This window comes from Heptranchias perlo, unplaced genomic scaffold, assembly GCF_035084215.1.
Source record: "Heptranchias perlo isolate sHepPer1 unplaced genomic scaffold, sHepPer1.hap1 HAP1_SCAFFOLD_56, whole genome shotgun sequence".
NCBI classification, from domain to species: Eukaryota; Metazoa; Chordata; class Chondrichthyes; order Hexanchiformes; family Hexanchidae; genus Heptranchias; species Heptranchias perlo.
The window spans coordinates 1,341,278-1,360,523 of NW_027139581.1; the positions used below are offsets into that span (position 1 = coordinate 1,341,278).

Genomic DNA, 19,246 nt, shown 5'->3' on the forward strand with positions numbered 1-19,246 from the left:
ATCTGTGGTGAGTGTCCTTTACTGACCCACACCAGTTCTTCGTTAGTGTACTGGTGAGTATCACCGCTTATCACGCAAGTGACTGGGGGTTCAATTCTCCAACGGGGAGGTTGCACTTTCGCTGTCTTCTAAAGTTTCACGTTCATTTCTCTTGCAATTTATCTCTAATATTTGATGCGGAAAATACACTGAAAGGCTATCACGGACCACGAGGCACCGGACACAACAAAGGCAAACCAAGCCCAGTCGACAATGCAAAGTCCTCCTCACAAACATCTTGGGACTTGTGACAAAATTGGGAGAGCTGTCCCAAGAATAGCCTGACATAGCCATACTCACAGAATCATACCTTTCGGCCAACGTCCCAGACTCTTCCATCACCATCCCTGGGTGTGTCCACTCCCACCGGCAGGACAGACCCACCAGAGGTGGGGGTATCGTGATATGCAGTCAGGAGGGAGACCTCAGCATTGACTCCGGACCACATGAAATCTCATGGCATCAGGTCAAACATGGGCAAGGAAACCTTCTGCTGATTACCACCTACCGCCCTCCTTCAGCTGATGAATCAGTCCTCCTCCATGTTGAGCACCACTTGGAGGAGGCAGTGACGGGAGCAGGGGCACTCTGGGTGGGGAACATCCATGTCCATCACCAAGAGTGGCTCGGGAGCACCACTAAATTTAGCGAATTGTAATGAACTAAATGGTTGAAATAGAGTCACTGAATTTTGAAGCGCATCTAACGCCATCCGTGGTGATTGTCCTTGACCGACTCACGGCAGTTCCTCGTTAGTATCGTCTGTCTAGCGGGAGACCGGGGATACCCAACTTTAACTGCCTTTAAAAGACAGAGAGACAATCTGAAAAACGTTGAAGAAGTGAGACACATTACATACACACATATAGAGCGACCTACACACCCAGACACTGATACACAAACAGGTACACACACTGACAGACAGGCGCACCCTTCACCTCGATGTCAGAACCACAATAATTTGCAAGTAGTGAATACGCAGAATCGAGCTGTGAGCAGACCCGGGCTAATTCAGCAGCTCGAAACAGACAGAGAGAGAGAGAGAGATACAGAAAGAAAGAGAAACAGAGAGCGAGACACAAGAAGAGAGATGGAGAGTGAGAGAAGCCTTGATAAGGACGCAGAGGAGGATTAGCAGAAAGATCCCACATACAACAATGAAATGGATGGCCAGTTAATCTGCTTTTTGGTGGTGTTAGTTGAGGGAGGAAGGATTACCGTTCAGGTTTCCAAATTTGCGCACAGCAAGGTCCCATTAATAGTAATGAAAAAGTACCAGGTACATAATGCAGATGTAAAAAGTGTGTCACTGAACAGTATGAAAGTGTAAATTAAAAAGCGACCAGGAGTGGGCTTCAAACCGCAGAACTGGTCGAGGTGTCAGCAGTCGCTCAGTGGGCAGCACTCTCGGCAGCCAGCACACAATCTGCTGAAAGAAGACTTGTCTTTCACATTTCCATCTCTTTGTCAGTCAAGATGAAATGATGTGGGGAGCGGGGGAAAGAGAGACAGAGAGAGAGAAAGACAGAGAAACACTTTGAAAAGCGTTGTAAAAGTGAGACACACACACACTCGTGCAGATTGAAACGGAGAGATGAAAGGTTTGAAAAGAAAGCTCTGAACCGGAGTCGGCAGGACTCGAACATACGCGGGGAGAATCCAATGGATTTCGGGACGACGACTGAACCTGTTCTAAATGCTGCTCACATTAAAATTACAAAGACCCATCGCTCTGTAACAGACGAGCATTAAGAATCGGGCTGCCTGTGTGTGTAATGTACCTGTATTTGTGTGTCTCACTTTTTCGAAGCTTTTCCGAGTGAGTCTCCGTTCCTCTGCCTTTCTTCGCTCTGTCACTCTCTCCCGCACTCCCCACATCACTTTATTCTGGACCTTGATGAACAAAGATATGGAAATGTGAAAGGTAAGTCTTCTTTCAACAGTAGCCCGTGGAAAGTTAAGCAAATTGTCATCAAATAAATGGTTAAAATAGATTCACTGAAACCTGAAGCGTATCTGACGCCATCTGTGGTGAGAGTCCTTAATTAGCCCACGGCAGTTCCTCGTTCGTTTTGTGGTGAATATCCCCGCCTGTTATGCGAGAGACCGGGGCTTAATTCCCCGACGAAATATATCAAATCTTATTGCATTTAAAAGCTTCACTTTCATTTCTCTTGCAATTTATCTTCAACATTGGATGCGTGAAAAAACACTGATAAACTAACTCGGACTATCACACTTTCCACAATATAATTTCACTGATATTCCAGTGATTTTAAACCTTCCTCTCTGCGTCACCTTTATGACAGAACCACAATAATGAGCAAGAAATGAAAGAAACAGTCGCGTTGTTTTATTTTATTCGTTCATGGGATGTGGGCGTCGCTGGAGAGACCAGCATTTATTGCCCATCCCTAATTGCCCTCGAGAAGGTGGTGGTGAGCCGCCTTCTTGAACCGCTGCAGTCCGTGTGGTGAAGGTTCCCCCACAGTGCTGTTAGGAAGGGAGTTCCAGGATTTTGACCCAGCGACGATGAAGGAACGGCGATATATTTCCAAGTCGGGATAGTGTGTGACTTGGAGGGGAACGTGCAGGTGATGTTGTTCCCATGCGCCTGCTGCCCTTGTCCTTCTGGGTGGTAGAGGTCGCGGGTTTGGGAGGTGATGTCGAAGATGCCTTGGCGAGTTGCTGCAGTGCATCCTATAGATGGTACACACTGCAGCCACTGTGCGCCGGTGGTGGAGGGAGTGAATGTTTAGGGTGGTGGATGGACCTGAGGAACTTCTGCAGCAGTGTCCTGGGGCTGAGATGATTGGCCTTTGGCAACCACTAACCATCTTCCTTTGTGCTCGGTATGTCTTCAGCCACTGGAGAATTTTCACCATCATTCCCATTGATTTCAATTTTACGAGGGCTCCTTGGTGCTACACTCGGTCAAATGCTGCCTTGATGTCAAGGGCCGTCACTTTCACCCCACCTCTGGAATTCAGCTCTTTTGTCCATGTTTGGACAAAGCCTGTAATGAGGTCTGGAGCCGAGTGGTCCTGGCGTAACCCAAACTGAGCATTGGTGAGCAGGTGCCGCTTGATAGCACTGTCGACGACACCTTCCATCACTTTGTTGATGTTTGAGAGTAGACAGATGGGGCGGTAATTGGCCGGATTGGTTGTGTCCTGCTTTTTATGGACAGGACATACCTGGGCAATTTTCCACATTGTCGGGTAGATGCCAGTGTTTACCTGTACTGGGATAGTTTGGCTGGAGGCGCCGCTAGTTCTGGAGCACAAGTCTTCAGCACGAGAGCCGGGATGTTGTCGGGGCCCGTAGCTTTTGTTGTATCCACTGCACTCAGCTGTGAGACACACACGCACAGACACATTACACACACGCAGCCATGTACAAACCGACACTGATACACAGATAGATAATCACACATACAGTTACACACACTGACAGACAGACACACACGTGTATGTTGAAACGCAGATATGGAAGGTTTGAAAAGAAAGCTGTGAACCGTTGTCGGCAGGATTCGAAGCTGCGGGGAGGCCCCAATAGATTTCTGGTCCATTGCCTTCAGCACAACGACTTAACCTCAACTAAAACCTGCTCACTTAAAATGGCAACGACCCATCGCTCTGCAACACACGGGCACCAAGGTTCACTAGGCCTGTGTGTGTAATGTGTATGTTTGTCTCACTTGTTCTAAGCTTTTCTGAGTGGGTCTCCTCTTTCTCTGCCTTTCTCTCTCTCTCTGTCACTCTTTCCCGCGCTCCACACATCACTTTATTCTGGCACCTTGACTAACAAAGAGATGGAAATGTGAAAGTTAAGTTTTCTTTCAACAGAGGCCCGTGGAAAGTTTGTGTGCAACGTGCCTGAGTGTCACTTCCACGCTTTTCTGAGTGTCTCACAGTCTTTCTTTCTCCCTGTCATTTTGTCCCCAGCTCCCCACATCATTTTGCTCTGTACCTTGACCAACAAAGTGATGGAATTGTGAAAGGTAAGTTTTCTTTCAACAGAGACCCATGGAAAGTTAAACAAACTATCATCAAATAAATAGTTTAAAAAGATTGACTGGAACATACAACATGTCTCAGACCATCTGTGGTGAGAGGACATTCACTTCGTGCATCAGTTCTCCGTTAGTGGGAGCACGCGGAAGACCGAGGTTCAATTGTGGCATTAAAAGTCTCACTTTTATGTTTCTGGCCATTTATCTGCAATATTGGATGCAGAAAATCTATTGATAAAATGTTCCCACCTTCCCGAAATTAATTGCACTGATATTCCAGCGAATCTCAGATCTCTCTAATCTGCTCCACTCTGGCCTTTGAGTCTGAAGATTGTGGTTTCAAGCCCCACCCCACCAGAGAGCTGAGCAGAGCAGAGGTTCCCAAACCGGGAACCGGACAAGGTGATCAAGGGGTCTGAGAAGAGGGAGGCCGGTGAAACTCACAAAACAGGAGATGCCTGCAATACCAATCGTCTCCAGTGGTGGCGCTGCAGCTCTCCCCTCGACTCTCTCAGTTTGATGCAATCATAATTGCCCACAACAAAAAGTTGCATTGATATCGAGTCTTTAACGCAGCAAAACGCCCCAAGGCGCTTCACACCAGCGTAATCGGACAAACAATTGACGCAGAGCCGCATGACTGGTATAGTTATCAGCCGTCGCTCAGTGGGCATCAGTCTTGGCAACGAGCTCACAATGTGTTGAAAGAAGGCTTGTCTTTCACATATTCCATCTCTTTGTTAGTCAAAGTCCAGAATGAAATGATGTGGGGAGCGGGGAAAAGAGTGACAGAGAGACACTCTGAAAAGCGTTGAATAAGTGAGACACACACGGACAGACACAATTCACACACACTGACTCAGCAGACACTGATACACAGATAGATACTCAAACACACAGGTACACACACTGACAGACAGACACACACATGTCGGTTGAAACGCAGACGTGAAGGGTCTGAAAACAAAGCTCTGAACCTGCACGGGGAGACCCCATTGAATTTTTTATCCATCGCCCGAAACAACTCGGCCACGTCTGCGAGAGCTCAGCTAAATGCTGCTCACTTAAAATTGCAACCATCCATCGCGCTGCAACAGACGGGCACCAAGAACGACCGTGCCTCTGGGTGTAATGTGTGTGTGTCTCATTTTTTCTCAGCTTTTCTGTGTGAGTGTCCGTTTCTCTGTCTTTCTCTCAATCGTCCAATATTCCGTTTGCCTTCTGGATTACTTGCTGCACCCGCATGGTAACTTTTTGTGTTTCATGTACGATGACACCCAGATCCCTCTGTACTGCAGCATTTTGTAGTATTTCTCCGTTGAAATAATATTTTGCTTTTTTATTGTTCCTGCCAAAGTGGATGACTTCACATTTTCCCACCTTATATTCCATCTGACAAATTTTTGCCCATTCGCTGAACCTGTCAATATCCCTTTGTGTCACCCTCGCAACTTGCTTTTCCACCTATTTTCGTATCATCAGCAAATTTGGCAAAAATACACTCTGTGCCTTCATGCAAGTCATTGATATATATTGTAAATAGTTGAGGCCCCAGCACTGATCCCTGCGGCACCCATCGGTTACCGATTGCCATTTTGAAAATGACCCTTCAATCCCGACTCTTTGTTTTCTGTAAGTTAGCAAATCCCCAATCGATGAGCTCGTATCTTGTGCCTGTTATTCTCTGCGAGGTAAAGGTCAGAAGCAGTGGCAGGAAGCGGCAGAAGGCACGGGTGTGTGCAAGCGTGGAGAATAACAAGCAGCAGGGATACCACCTTTTATATGGCACGTTTTCGAATGCCTTTTGGAACTCCAAATATACTGCATCCATTGGTTCCCCTTTATCCACCCTGATCGTTACTTCCTCAAAGAAATCCAATAAAATTTTCAGACACGATTTCCCATTCATAAAACCATGTTGACGATTCGAGATTGTATCATGAGTCCGCGAATGTCCTGCTACTCCTTCCGAATAATGGATTCGAGCATTTTCATTTGACACACACTCGGATCGGTTGAAACGCAGAGATGAAAGGTCGGAAAAGAAAACTCTGAACCGTAGTCGGCAGGATTCGAACTTGCGCGGGGAGACCCCAATGGATTTCTAGTCCATCGCCTTAACCACTCGGCCACGACTACTTGCTAAAAGCACAATGCTGCTCACTTAAAATCGCAATAATCCAGCGCTCTGCGACACAGAACAGCAGAACTGGTGTCGGTGTCAGCCGTCGGTCAGGGTGTCGATTGTTCACCCAAGTTACTCGTTTGTTTCGTGGTGGGTATCCTGACCTATTACATGGTCGACCTGGCTTAAAATGCACCTGGACGATGAACTTCTTCGACATTTAAAGTTTTCATTTATCTCCAAAATTGGACGTGTGAAAAAACACTGATGAACGAACTCGGACAATCCCACTTTCCACAATCTAATTTCACTGATATTTCAGCGATTTTAAATCTCACTCTCCGCGTTACCTCGATGTCAGAACCACAATAATGAGCAAGAAATGAAAGGCAGAGTCGCGTTGTGAAGAGACCCGGGCTAATTCAGCATCCCGAAGTGGCTGATGGAGGCAGATTCAATGATGGCTTTCAAAACGGAACGGGATAAGTACTTGAAAGGAAAAAGGTTGCAGTGCTAGAGGGATCGCGCGGAGGAGTGGGACTAGCTGGATTGGTCTTGCATAAAGCCGGCACGGACACGATGGGCCAAAAGGCCTCCTTCCGTGCTGTCACCTTTCTCTGATTCTGTGATGCAAATGGCAAAAGAGAGTCAATGATCAGTATCAAAATGTAACGCAAACCGCACCGACCAGGAGTGGGGTTCGGACCCCACGCGGGTATAAAACCATCGGATCTTAAATCCAACGCCTTAACCACTCGGCCATCCTGGTCCTTTCATAATGTTGCTTTATGTGTAATGTGCTTGAGAGTCACTTCTTCTACGGTTTTGTTTGTCATCAAATAAATGGTTGGAATGGATTCAATGAAATTTGAAGCGTGTCCAACGCCATCTGTGGGGAGTGTCCATCAACTGTTCACGCCAGTTCCTCCTTCGTGTTGTGCTGAATATCCCCATCTTTCATGCGGTTGATCAGGGTTCAATTCTCCAATATCGAAGTCCCGGTGTTTCTGCCTTTAAAAGCTTCACTTTCATTGATCTCCACTATTTGATGTGGAAAATACACTGAAAGTCAAACTCGGACCATCCGACTTTCCACAATTTAATTTCACTGATATTCCAGCGATTTTAAAACCTGCTCTCTGCCTCACTCTTCACCTCGATTTCAGAACACTAATAATGTGCAAGTTATGAATACGCAGAATCGAGCTGTTTGCAGACCCGGGCTAATTCAGCCGCTCTAAATAGAGAGAGAGAGACATACAGAAAGGAATTTATATTCGAATATTTGATGTGGAAAAAACATTGAAAGACTAACTCGGACCATCCCACTTTCCAAAATTTAATCTCACTGATACTCCAACGATTTTAAAACTCTCTATTAAGGTCTCTCTATATCTCTCTCCCCATGTCTCCATCTCTCTCCCTCGTTTTCTCTCTCTGTCTCTTTCCATCTCTCTCTCTGTGAATCTTTCCACAATGGCCCGTTGAATGAACTGTCATGAAATTATTCCTTCAGGCGGAAAAGTCGAAATCCATTGCTCCTCAATCAGTCGATTGTCGCAATCAGTTGCTGAAAGCTGTTGATCTGACTTCAGCCGATGAAGAGCATTATTATCCCGTTGTCGATCGAGGGGTGCGGTGGCCAAGTGACGAAGCATCGGTTTGCTAAACAAAACCGCGCGGGTTCGATCCGCGTCCGTACCTGTTTTCAGCTTCAAATATTAATGAAATGATCAATTTGTTGACAGTTTGTTTCACTTTCCACGGGCCACTGTTGAAAGAAGACTCACTGTTCACATTTTCATCTCTCTGTTCGTTGAGATCCAGAATGAAGTGATGTGGGGTGCGAGGAAAAGAATGATCAAGAGAGACACTCAGAAAGAGATTCTCTCGGTCTGTCTGAGTCTGTGTCACTCTCTCTCCCTCCATCTGTCCAATCCCCGCAGATTTGAAAATCACAGGGTCAAAGAAGGAAACAGATTGGAACACATTGTCCCTGTGTCCTGTTTCAAAACCGACTCCCAGGAAAACGGCTCCGGTTGAATCGTAAAATGGTCAATGGTTTCTCTGTCTTTCTCTCAATATTCCGTTTGCCTTCTGGATCACCTGCTGCACCTGTATTTTGAATTTTTGTGTTTCATGCACGATGATACCCAGATCCCTCAGTACTGCAGCATTTTGTAGTATTTCTCCATTGAAATAATATTTTGCTTTTTTATTTTTCCAGCCAAAGTGGATGAATTCACATTTTCCCACCTTATATTCCATCTGCCAAATTTTTGCCCATTCGCTAAAACTGTCAATATCCCTTTGTAGATACTGTGTGTCACCCTCGCAACTTGCTTTTCCACCTATTTTCGTATCATCAGCAAATTTGGCCACAATGCACTCTGTCCCTTCATCCAAGTCATTGATATATATTGTAAATACTTGAGGCCCCCACACTGAGCCCTGCGGCACCCATCAGTTACCGATTGCCATTTTGAAAATGACCCTTTAATCCCAACTCTTTGTTTTCTGTTAGTGAGCAAACCCCCAATCTATGAGCTCTTATCTTGTGCCTGTTATTCTCTGCGTGGTAAAGGTCAGAAGCAGTGGCAGGAAGCGGCAGAAGGCACGGGTGTGTGTAAGCGTGGAGAATAACAAGCAGCAGGGATATCACCTTTTATGTGGCACCTTATCGAATGCCTTTTGGAAATCCAAATATACTGCATCCATTGGTTCCCCTTTATCCACCCTGATCGCTACTTCCTCAAATAACTCGAATAAAATTGTCAGACACGATTTCCCATTCATAAAACCACGTTGACTATTCTAGATTGCATGATGAGTCCACGAATGTCCTGCTCCGACTTCTTGACAATGGATTTTCATTTTGCACACACTCGGATCGGTTGAAACGCAGAGATAAAAGGATAAAATGATAACTTTAAACCGTAGTCGGCAGGATTCGAACCTACGCGGGGAAACCCCAATGGACGTCTAGTCCATCGCCTTAACCACTCGGCCACGACTACTTGCAAAAAGCACAATGTTGCTCACTTAAAATCGTAATAATCCAGCGCTCTGCGACACCGAGCCGCAGAACTGGTGTGGGGATCAACCGTCGGTGAGGGGGTCGGTTGTTCACGCTCGTTGCTCGTTTGTATTGTGGTGGGTATCCCTACCTATTACATGGTCGACCTGGCTTCAAATACACCTGGACGATGAATTTCTTCTGCCTTCAAAGATATCATTTATCTCGAACATTGGACGTGTGATAAAAAGACTGATGAACGAACTCGGACAATCCCACTTTCCACAATATAATTTCACTGATATTTCAGCGATTTTAAATCTCACTCTCCGCGTCACCTCGATGTCAGAACCACAATAATGAGCAAGAAATGAAAGGCAGAGTCGCGTTGTGAAGAGACCCGGGCTAATTCAGCATCCCGAGTGGCTGATGGAGGCAGATTCAATGATGGCTTTCAAAACGGAACGGGATAAGTACTTGAAAGGAAAAAGGTTGCAGTGCTAGAGGGATAGCGCGGGGGAGTGGGACTAGCTGGATTGGTCTTGCACAAAGCCGGCACGGACACGATGGGCCAAAAGGCCTCCTTCCGTGCTGTCACCTTTCTCTGATTCTGTGATGCAAATGGCAAAAGAGAGTCAATGATCAGTATCAAAATGGAACGCAAACCGCACCGACCAGGAGTGGGGTTCGGACCCCACGCGGGTATAAAACCATCGGATCTTAAATCCAACGCCTTAACCACTCGGCCATCCTAGTCCTTTCATAATGTTGCTTTATGTGTAATGTGCTTGAGAGTCACTTCTTCTACGGTTTTGTTTGTCATCAAATAAATGGTTGGAATGGATTCAATGAAATTTGAAGCGTGTCCAACGCCATCTGTGGGGAGTGTCCATCAACTGTTCACGCCAGTTCCTCGTTCGTGTTGTGCTGAATATCCCCATCTGTCACGCGGTTGATCAGCGTTCAATTCTCCAATGTCGAAATCCCGGTGTTGTTGCCTTTAAAAGCTTCACTTTCATTGATCTCCACTATTTGATGTGGAAAATACACTGAAAGTCGAACTCGGACCATCCGACTTTCCACAATTTAATTTCACTGATATTCCAGCGATTTTAAAACCTGCTCTCTGCCTCACTCTTCACCTCGATTTCAGAACACTAATAATGTGCAAGTTATAAATCCGCAGAATCGAGCTGTTTGCAGACCCGGGCTAATTCAGCCGCTCAAAATAGAGAGAGAGAGACATACAGAAAGGAATTTATTTCCAATATTTGATGTGGAAAAAACATTGAAAGACTAACTCGGACCATCCCACTTTCCAAAATTTAATCTCACTGATACTCCAACGATTTTAAAACTCTCTGTTAAGGTCTCTCTATCTCTCTCTCCCCATGTCTCCATCTCTCTCCCTCGTTTTCTCTCTGTCTCTTTCGATCTCTCTCTCTGTGAATCTTTCCACAATGGCCCGTGAAATGAACTGTCATGAAATTATTAGTTCAGGCGGAATAGTCGAAATCCAATGCTCCTCAATCAGTCGATTGTCGCAATCAGTTGCTAAAAGCTGTTGATCTGACTTCACCCGATGAAGAACATTATCATCCGTTTTTGGCTCGTGGGGTGCGGTGGCCAATTGGAAAAGCGTTGGTCTGACTTCACCCGATGAAGAACATTATCATCCGTGTTTGGCTCGTGGGGTGCTGTGGCCAATTGGAAAAGCGTTGGTCTCATTATAATAGAAAAGCGCGAGCTCGATCCCCGTCCGTACCTGTTTCCAGCTTTAACTTTTAATGAAATGACCTATTTGATGACAGTTTGTTTCACTTTCCACGGGCCACTGTTGAAAGAAGACTCACTGTTCACATTTCCATCTCTCTGTTAGTTAAGATCCAGAATAAAGTGATGTGAGGTGCGAAGAAAAGAGTGGGAAAGAGAGACACTCAGAAAGAGAGAGAGACACTGGGACAGAAAGAGACTCTCTCGGTCTGTCTGAGTCTGTGTCAGTCTCTCTCCCTCTATCTGTCCAATACCCGCAGATTTGAGAATCACAGGGTCAAAGAAGGAAACAGATTGGAACAAATTGAGCCTGTGTCCTTTTTCAAAACCGACTCCCAGGAAAACGGCTCCGGTTGAATCATTAAATGGTCAATATTTTCTTCTTCTTTCTCTCAATAGTCCAATATTTCGTTCGCCATCTGGATTACCTGCTGCACCTGCATGGTGACTTTTTGTGTTTCATGTACGATGACACCCAGATCCCTCAGTACTGCAGCATTTTGTAGTATTTCTCCATTGAAATAATATTTTGCATTTTTATTTTTCCTGCCAAAGTGGATGAATTCACTTTTTCCCACCTTATATTCCATTTGCCAAATGTTTGCCCATTCGCTTAACCTGTCAATATCCCTTTGTAGATACTTTGTGTCACCCTCGCAACTTGCTTTTCCACATATTTTCGTATCATCAGCAAATTTGGCCACAATGCGCTCTGTCCCTTCATCCAAGTCATTGATACATATTGTAAATAGTTGAGGCCCGAGCACTGATCCCTGCGGCATCCATCAGTTACCGAATGCCATTTTGAAAATGACCTTTAATCCCGACTCTTTGTTTTCTGTGAGTTGGCAAATCCCCAATCTATGGGCTCTTATCTTGTGCCTGTTATTCTCTGCGTGGTAAAGGTCAGAAGCAGTGGCAGGAAGCGGCAGAAGGCACGGGTGTGTGCAAGCGTGGAGAACAACAAGCAGCAGGGATATCACCTTTTATGTGGCACCTTATCGAATGCCTTTTGGAAATCCAAATATACTGCATCCATTGGTTACCCTTTATCCACCCTGATCGTTACTTCCTCAAATAACTCTAATAAAATTGTCAGACACGATTTCCCATTCATAAAACCATGTTGACTATTCGAGATTGTATTATGAGTCCGCGAATGTCCTGCTCCGACTTCTTGACAATGGATTTTCATTTTGCACACACTCGGATCGGTTGAAACGCAGAGATTAAATGACAACATGGTAACTCTCAACCGTAGTCGGCAGGATTCGAACCTGCGTGGGGAAACCCCAATGGATTTCTAGTCCATCGCCTTAACCACTCGGCCACGACTACTTGCTAAAAGCACAATGCTGCTCACTTAAAATCGTAATAATCCAGCGCTCTGCGACACCGAGCCGCAGAACTGGTGTGGGTATCAACCGTCGGTGAGGGGGTCGGTTGTTCACGCTCGTTGCTCGTTTGGATCGTGGTGGGTATCCCGACCTATTACATGGTGGACCTGGCTTCAAATACACCTGGACGGTGAACTTCTTCTGCCTTTAAAGATATCATTTATCTCGAACATTGGACTTGTGATAAAAAGACTGATAAACGAACTCGGACAATCCCACTTTCCACAATATAATTTCACTGATATTTCAGCGATTTTAAATCTCACTCTCCGCGTCACCTCGAAGTCAGAACCACAATAATGAGCAAGAAATGAAAAGCAGAGTCGCGTTGTGAAGAGACCCGGTCTAATTCAGCATCCCGAAGTGGCTGACAGAGGCAGATTCAATGATGGCTTTCAAAACGGAAAGGGATAAGTACTTGAACGGAAAAAAAAGTGCATTGCAAGGGGGATAGGGCGGGTAGTGGGACCAGCTGGATTGGTCTTGCATGGAGGCGGCACGGACACGATGGGCCAAAAGGCCTCCTTCCGTGCTGTCACCTTTCTCTGATTCTGTGATGCAAATTGCAAAAGAGAGTCAATGATCAGTATCAAAATGTAACAACTACCAGGAGTGGGGCTCGAACCCACGGGGGGATAAACCCATTGGATCTTAAGTCCAACGCCTTAACCACTCGGCCATCCTGGTCGTTTCAGAATCTTACGCTATATGTAATGTACTTGAGTGTCACTTCTTCTACGCTTTTCTTTGTCATCAAATTAATGGTTGGAATGGATTCAATGAAATTTGAAGCGTGTCTGACGCCATCTGTGGGGAGTGTCCATCAACTGCTCACGCCAGTTCCACGTTGGTGTCGTGCTGAATATCCCCATCTGTCACGCGGTTGATCAGGGTTCAATTCTCCAATGTCGAAGTCCCGGTGTTTCTGCCTTTAAAAGCTTCACTTTCATTTATCTCCAATATTTGATGTGGAAAATACACTGAAAGTCGAACTCCGACCATCCCACTTTCCACAATTTAATTTCACTGATATTCCAGCGATTTTAAAACCTGCTCTCTGCCTCACTCTTCACCTCGATGGCAGAACCCGAATAATGTGCAAGAAATGAAGACGCAGAATCGAGCTGTGAGCAATCCCGGGCTGATTCAGCAGCCCGCAACAGAGAGAGAGAGAGAAAGAAAGAGAAACAGAGAGCGAGACACAGGAAGAGAGACGGAGAGTGAGAGAGGCCCTGATCAGGGCGCAGAGGAGGTTTACGAGAAATATCCCACATACAACAATGAAATGAATGGCCAGTTAATCTGCGTTTTGGTGGTGTTAGTTGAAGAAGGAAGTTTCGCAAATTGTCATCAAATAAATGTTCAAAATAGATTCACTGAAATTTGAAGGGTGTCCAACGCCATCTGTGGTGAGTGTCCATCACCAGATTACACCAACTCCTCGTTAGTATTGTGGTGAGTATCCTCGCCTGTAACTCGGGCACCCGCGGTTCAATTCCCCGACTGAAAGTGGAACTTTTGCTTCCTTCAAAAGCTTCACTTTCCGTCCTGTGCCAGTTCCTCGTTCGTGTTGTGGTGAAGGACAGGGAGAGACAGAGAGACAAAGACATCGGAAAGGGCGGAGAGGAGATGAACCAGAAAGATCTCACATCCAGCAATGAAAAGGATGGTCAGTTCATCTGCTTTTTGGTGGTGTTCATTATCGTCCAGGTTTGGAAATTTGCGACCAGCAAGGCCCCACAAACAGCAATGACAGAGTAACAGGTGCATGAGGCAGATGGAACAAGAGTTTCAATGAGCAACATCAAAATGGAACGGAAATAACAGTTATCAGAAATGGGTTTCGAACCCACGCGGGTATAAACCCGTTGGATTTTTAGTCTAATATTTTAACCCCACGCCTCCATGCTTGTCGATGTGTTGAGATGGTGCTGAGTATCCCCGAGTGGTTAAAGCGATGGATTGGAAATCCATTGGGATCTTTCCGCGAAGGTACGGATCCTGCCGACTGCGGATGCCATTATCAGCGGTTTAACATGCAGCAAACTTCTCATTCTTCAGTGAATTAAAAATGCACGGCTTTGAACACTTCGAGTTTTATGCTCGTTGGAATTGATCTGCAAGATTTCACGAAATCGACGACAGAAATAGAACAAAGAATGTGCCAAATGACCGATAGTCTGTCTCTCTCTGTGTGTTTGAGTCACCCGATGTGTTTCTGTCTGTTTGTGTGTGTGTGTTGGTGTGTGCGCGCGCCACACATTTTCTCCGTTTTTCTGAAGGGGTCTCTGTCTCTTTCTTTCTCTCCCTCACTCTCTCCCGCGTTCCTCACATAATTTGACTCTGGACATGATCCAACAAAGAGATGGAAAAGTGGCCGTTCATCTTCTTTCACCAGTGGCCCGTGGAAAGATAAATAAAGTAACATTAAGCACCAGGCCGAGTGGTTAAAGACTTAAGATCCAATTGGTTCACAACCGGGTGAACCCCATTCCAGGCAGCTCTTTAATTTAATCCCGTTACACTTTCATACTGCTCAGTTCCACTCGTTTCCCATCTGCATTATGTACCTGTTACTTTGTCATTGCGGTTTGTGGGACCTTGCTGTGCGCATGGCTGGAAACCTGGACGATAATCTTTCCTCAAACAATACCACCAAAAAACAGATGAACTGTTGGTTCTGATATCGAGGTGAAGGGTGAGGCAGAGAGCAGCTTTTAAAATCGCTGGAATATCAGTGAAATTAAATTGTGGAAAGCGGGATGGTCCGAGTTTGTCTTTCAGTGTATTTTCCGCATCCAATATTGCAGGTAAATTACAAGAGAAATGAAAGTGAATCTATTAAAGACAACAAAAGTGTAACCTCCCTGTCGGGGAATTGAATCCTGGTCTTCCGCGTGGATTTTTCTCTCTGAATACACAGATTCCAATGTTGAAACCGTGACATGAACATTCTCTCCAACACGAATTATATATAAGACACTTGGAAATCCATGAACAGACATTGATAGCCTCATGGTAGCACTGGGTCTGGATTTGGTATGGCCGGTTCAAATCACTGGATAATGACAAGAATCCCATCGTTTTAATTCTGTTTGGGAATCAAATCACTTATTTAAATTTTTTAAATAAAGCATTAAGCAATATAAGAGCATAAGAACATAAAATAGGAGCAGGAGTAGGCCACTCGGCCCCTCGAACCTGCACCGCCATTCAATAAGATCATTGCTGATCTTCGACCTCAACTCCACTTCCCGCCCGATCCCCATATCCCTTGATTCCCCGAGAGTCGAAAAAATTATCGATCTCAGCCTTGAATATATTGAATGACTCAGCATCCACAGCTCTCTGGGGTTGAGAATTCCTAAGATTCACAACCCTCTGCGTGAAGAAATTCCTCCTCATCTCAGTCTTGAATGGCCGACCCCTTACCCTGAGACTATGCCCCCTCGTTCTCGACTCTCCAGCCAGAGAAATCAGCCTCTCGGCATGTACCCTGTCAAGCACCCTCATAACCTTCTATGTTCCAATGAAATCACCTCTCATTCTTCTAAACTCCAGAAAGTATAGTTCCATTCTACTCAACCTCTCTTCATAGGACAAACCTCTCACCCAAGGAATTAATCTAGTGAACCTTCGTTGCACCGCCTCAAAGGCAAGTATATCCTTCCTTAGATAAGGAGACCAAAACTCTGCGCAGTACTCTTGGTGAGGTCTCACCAATGCCCTGTACAACTGTAGTAAGACTTCCCTACTGTTGTACTCCAACCCCCTTGCAATAAACGCCAACATGCCGTTTCCCTTCCTCATTGCTTGCTGCACCTGCATAATCACTTTTTGTGTTTCTTGTACGAGGACACCCAATTCTCCCTGAACACCAAATTTTACTAATTTCTCAACATATAAAAATATTCTGCTTTTCTATTTTTCTTACCGAATTGTAAAACCTCACATTTCCCCACATCATACTCCACCTGGCACCTTCTTACCCATTCAATTGGCCTGTCTGTATCCTTTGCAGACTCTTTGTGTCCTCCTCACAGCTTACTTTCCCACCAAGCTTTGTATCACCAGCAAACTCGGTCTGCTCATCGAAGCCATTGATATAGATTGTAAATAGCTGAGGCCCAAGCTCCGATCCTTGCGGCACCCCACCAGTTACAGCCTGCCAACCTGAAAATGACCCATTTATCCGCACTCTATTTTCTGTCCGTTAACCAATCCTCTATCCGTGCTAATGGATTATCCCAACTCCATGAACCATTACATTGTGCAACAACCTTTCATGTGGCATCTTATCGAACGTCTTTTGAAAATCCAAATGTACGACATCCATTGGTTCCCCTTTATCTATCCTGCTCGTTGCATCCTCAAAAAACTCGAATAAATTTGTCAAACACGATTCCCCTTTCATTAAACCATGTTGACTCTGCCGAATCATATTATGATGTTCTAAGTGCCCTGTTACCACTTCCTTAATAATGGATTCCAGCATATTCCCGACGGCAAGAGGTCAGGCTAATTGGCCTGTCGTTCCTTGTTTTTTCTCCCCCTCCCTTCTTGAATAGCGGCATAACATTTGCTGCATTCCAATCCACTGGGACCATTCCAGAATCTAGAGAATTTGGGAAGATCATAACCGATGCATCCACTATCTCTGCAGCCACCTCTTTTCGAACTCACGGATGTTGGCCATCAGTTTCAGGGGATTTGTCGGCTTTTAGTCCCATTAGTTTGTCCAGTACTTTTTCTCCAGTGATATTAATTATATTAAGCTCCTTCCTCTCATTTACCCCCTGGTTCCCCATTATTTTTGTTATGCTTTTAGTCTCTTCCACTGTGAAAACAGAGAAAAAAAATATTTGTTTAACGTATCTGCTACCTCCTGATTACCTATTATAATTTCTCCTGTCTCAGCCTGCAAGGGACCAACGTTTACTTTTGCTACTCTCTTCCTTTTTACATCGAAACATAGAAACAAAGAAAATAGGAGCAGGAGTAGACCATTCGGCCCTTCGAGCCTGCTCCGCCATTCAATATGATCATGGCTGATTCTTTATCTCAATACCATATTCCCGCTCTCTCCCCATACCCCTTCATGCCTTCTGTGTCTCGAAATCTCTCAATGTCCTTCTTAAATATTTTCAGTGACATGGCCTCCACAGCCTTCTGGGTAGAGAATTCCATTGGTTCACCACCCTCTGAATGAAGAAATTTCTCCTCATCTCAGTCCTAAATGTCCTGCTCCGTTTCATAGCCTGTGACCCCTCGTTCTGGACTCCCCAACCAGGGGAAACATCCTCCTTGCATCCAGCCTGTCTAGCCCTGTCAGAGCTTTATACGTTTCAATGAGATCCCCTCTTTTTCTTCTAAACTCTGGTGAATACAGGCTGAGTCGACCGAATATCTCCTCATACGACAGTGCTGCTATCCCAAGAATCAATCTGGTGAAACTTCGCTGCACTCCCTCCATGCCAAGTTTATCCTTTCTTCGGTAAGGAGGCCAAAACTGCATACAAACAGGTGTGGTCTCACCAAGGCGCTGAAAACTGCAGTGAGACTTCTTTTCTCCTGTACTCAAATCCACTTGCAATGAAGGCCAACATACCATTTGCCTTCCTAACTGCTTGCTGCACCTGCATGCTTGCTTTCAGTGATTGGTGTACAAGGACACCCAGGTCCTTTTGTACATCAACGTTTCCCAATCTATCACTATTTAAATAATACTCTGCCTTTCTGTTTTTCCATCCGAAGTGGATAACTTCACATTTATCCACGTTATACTGCATCTGCCATGTATTTGCCCACTCACTCAACTTGTCTAAATCGCCTTGAAGCCTCTTGGCATCATCCTCACAACTCACCATCCCACCTAGTTTTGTATCATCAGCAAACTTGGAAATATTACATTTGGTTGCCTCATCCAAATCAGGGGGCCAAAGCACAGATCCTTGCGGTACCCCACTAGTTACCACCTGCATCCCCGAAAAAGACCCATTTATTCCTACTCTCTGTTTCCTGTCTGCTAACCAATTTTCAATCCATGCCAGTATATTAATCCCAACCCCATGTGATTTAAGTTTGTACACGAACTTCTTATGTGGGAGTTTCTCAAAGGCCTTCTGAAAATCATAATACACCATATCCACTGGTTCCCTCTTATCTATCCTACCAGTTACACCCTCAAAAACCTCCAGTAGGTTTGTCAAACAAGATTTCCCTTTCATAAATCCATGTTGACTTTGTCGAATCCCATTGATATTTTCGAAGTGTCCTGTTATTACATCCTTTACAATCGACTCGAGCATTTTCCCTGCTACTGATGTTAGGCTAACCGGTATGTAGTTCCCTGTTTTCTCTCTCCCCCCTTTTCTAAATAGTTTTGTTACCTTTGCCACCCTCCAATCTGCAGGCATTTCTCCAAAAACTATACAATTTTTGAAGATGACAACCAATGCATCCACTATTTCCATAGCAAATTATTTTAATACTCTGGGATGCAGATTATCAGGCCGTGGGGATTTATCGGCTTTCAGTCCCAATAATTTCTCCAGCACTATTTTTTTACAAACACTAATTTCCTTTAACACCTCCTTCTCACGAGACCCTTGGTTCCCGAGCATATCTGTGAAGTTGTTTGTGTCCTCTTCCTTGAAGACAGAACCAAAGTATTTGTTTAATTGCTCTGCCATTTCCTTGTTCCCCATTATAAATTCTCCCGTTTCTGACTGTAAGGCACCTGCATTTGTCTTCACTAATCTTTTTCTTGTTACATACTTGTAGAAGCTTTAACAGTCTGCTTTTATGTACCTTGCAAGTTTACTCTCGTGCTCTATTTTCCCCTTTTAATCTTTTTTGCTGAATTAAAAACTGATCCCAAT

General features: G+C 45.0%; 6 non-coding genes across 6 annotated transcripts; all 6 read right to left on the bottom strand.

Moving 5' to 3' along the window:
• Positions 1-6,111: 6,111 nt before the first annotated feature.
• On the bottom strand, positions 6,112-6,193 carry trnas-aga (transfer RNA serine (anticodon AGA)). Its single transcript has one exon. It is a non-coding gene; the product is annotated as a tRNA-Ser (tRNA).
• A 671-nt stretch (positions 6,194-6,864) lies between these two features.
• trnal-uaa (transfer RNA leucine (anticodon UAA)) lies at positions 6,865-6,948 on the bottom strand. Its single transcript has one exon. It is a non-coding gene; the product is annotated as a tRNA-Leu (tRNA).
• A 2,166-nt stretch (positions 6,949-9,114) lies between these two features.
• trnas-aga (transfer RNA serine (anticodon AGA)) lies at positions 9,115-9,196 on the bottom strand. Its single transcript has one exon. It is a non-coding gene; the product is annotated as a tRNA-Ser (tRNA).
• A 671-nt stretch (positions 9,197-9,867) lies between these two features.
• On the bottom strand, positions 9,868-9,951 carry trnal-uaa (transfer RNA leucine (anticodon UAA)). The gene has a single exon. It is a non-coding gene; the product is annotated as a tRNA-Leu (tRNA).
• A 2,273-nt stretch (positions 9,952-12,224) lies between these two features.
• trnas-aga (transfer RNA serine (anticodon AGA)) lies at positions 12,225-12,306 on the bottom strand. The gene has a single exon. It is a non-coding gene; the product is annotated as a tRNA-Ser (tRNA).
• A 663-nt stretch (positions 12,307-12,969) lies between these two features.
• Positions 12,970-13,052, bottom strand: trnal-uaa (transfer RNA leucine (anticodon UAA)). Its single transcript has one exon. It is a non-coding gene; the product is annotated as a tRNA-Leu (tRNA).
• Between the last annotated feature and the right edge of the window lie 6,194 nt (positions 13,053-19,246).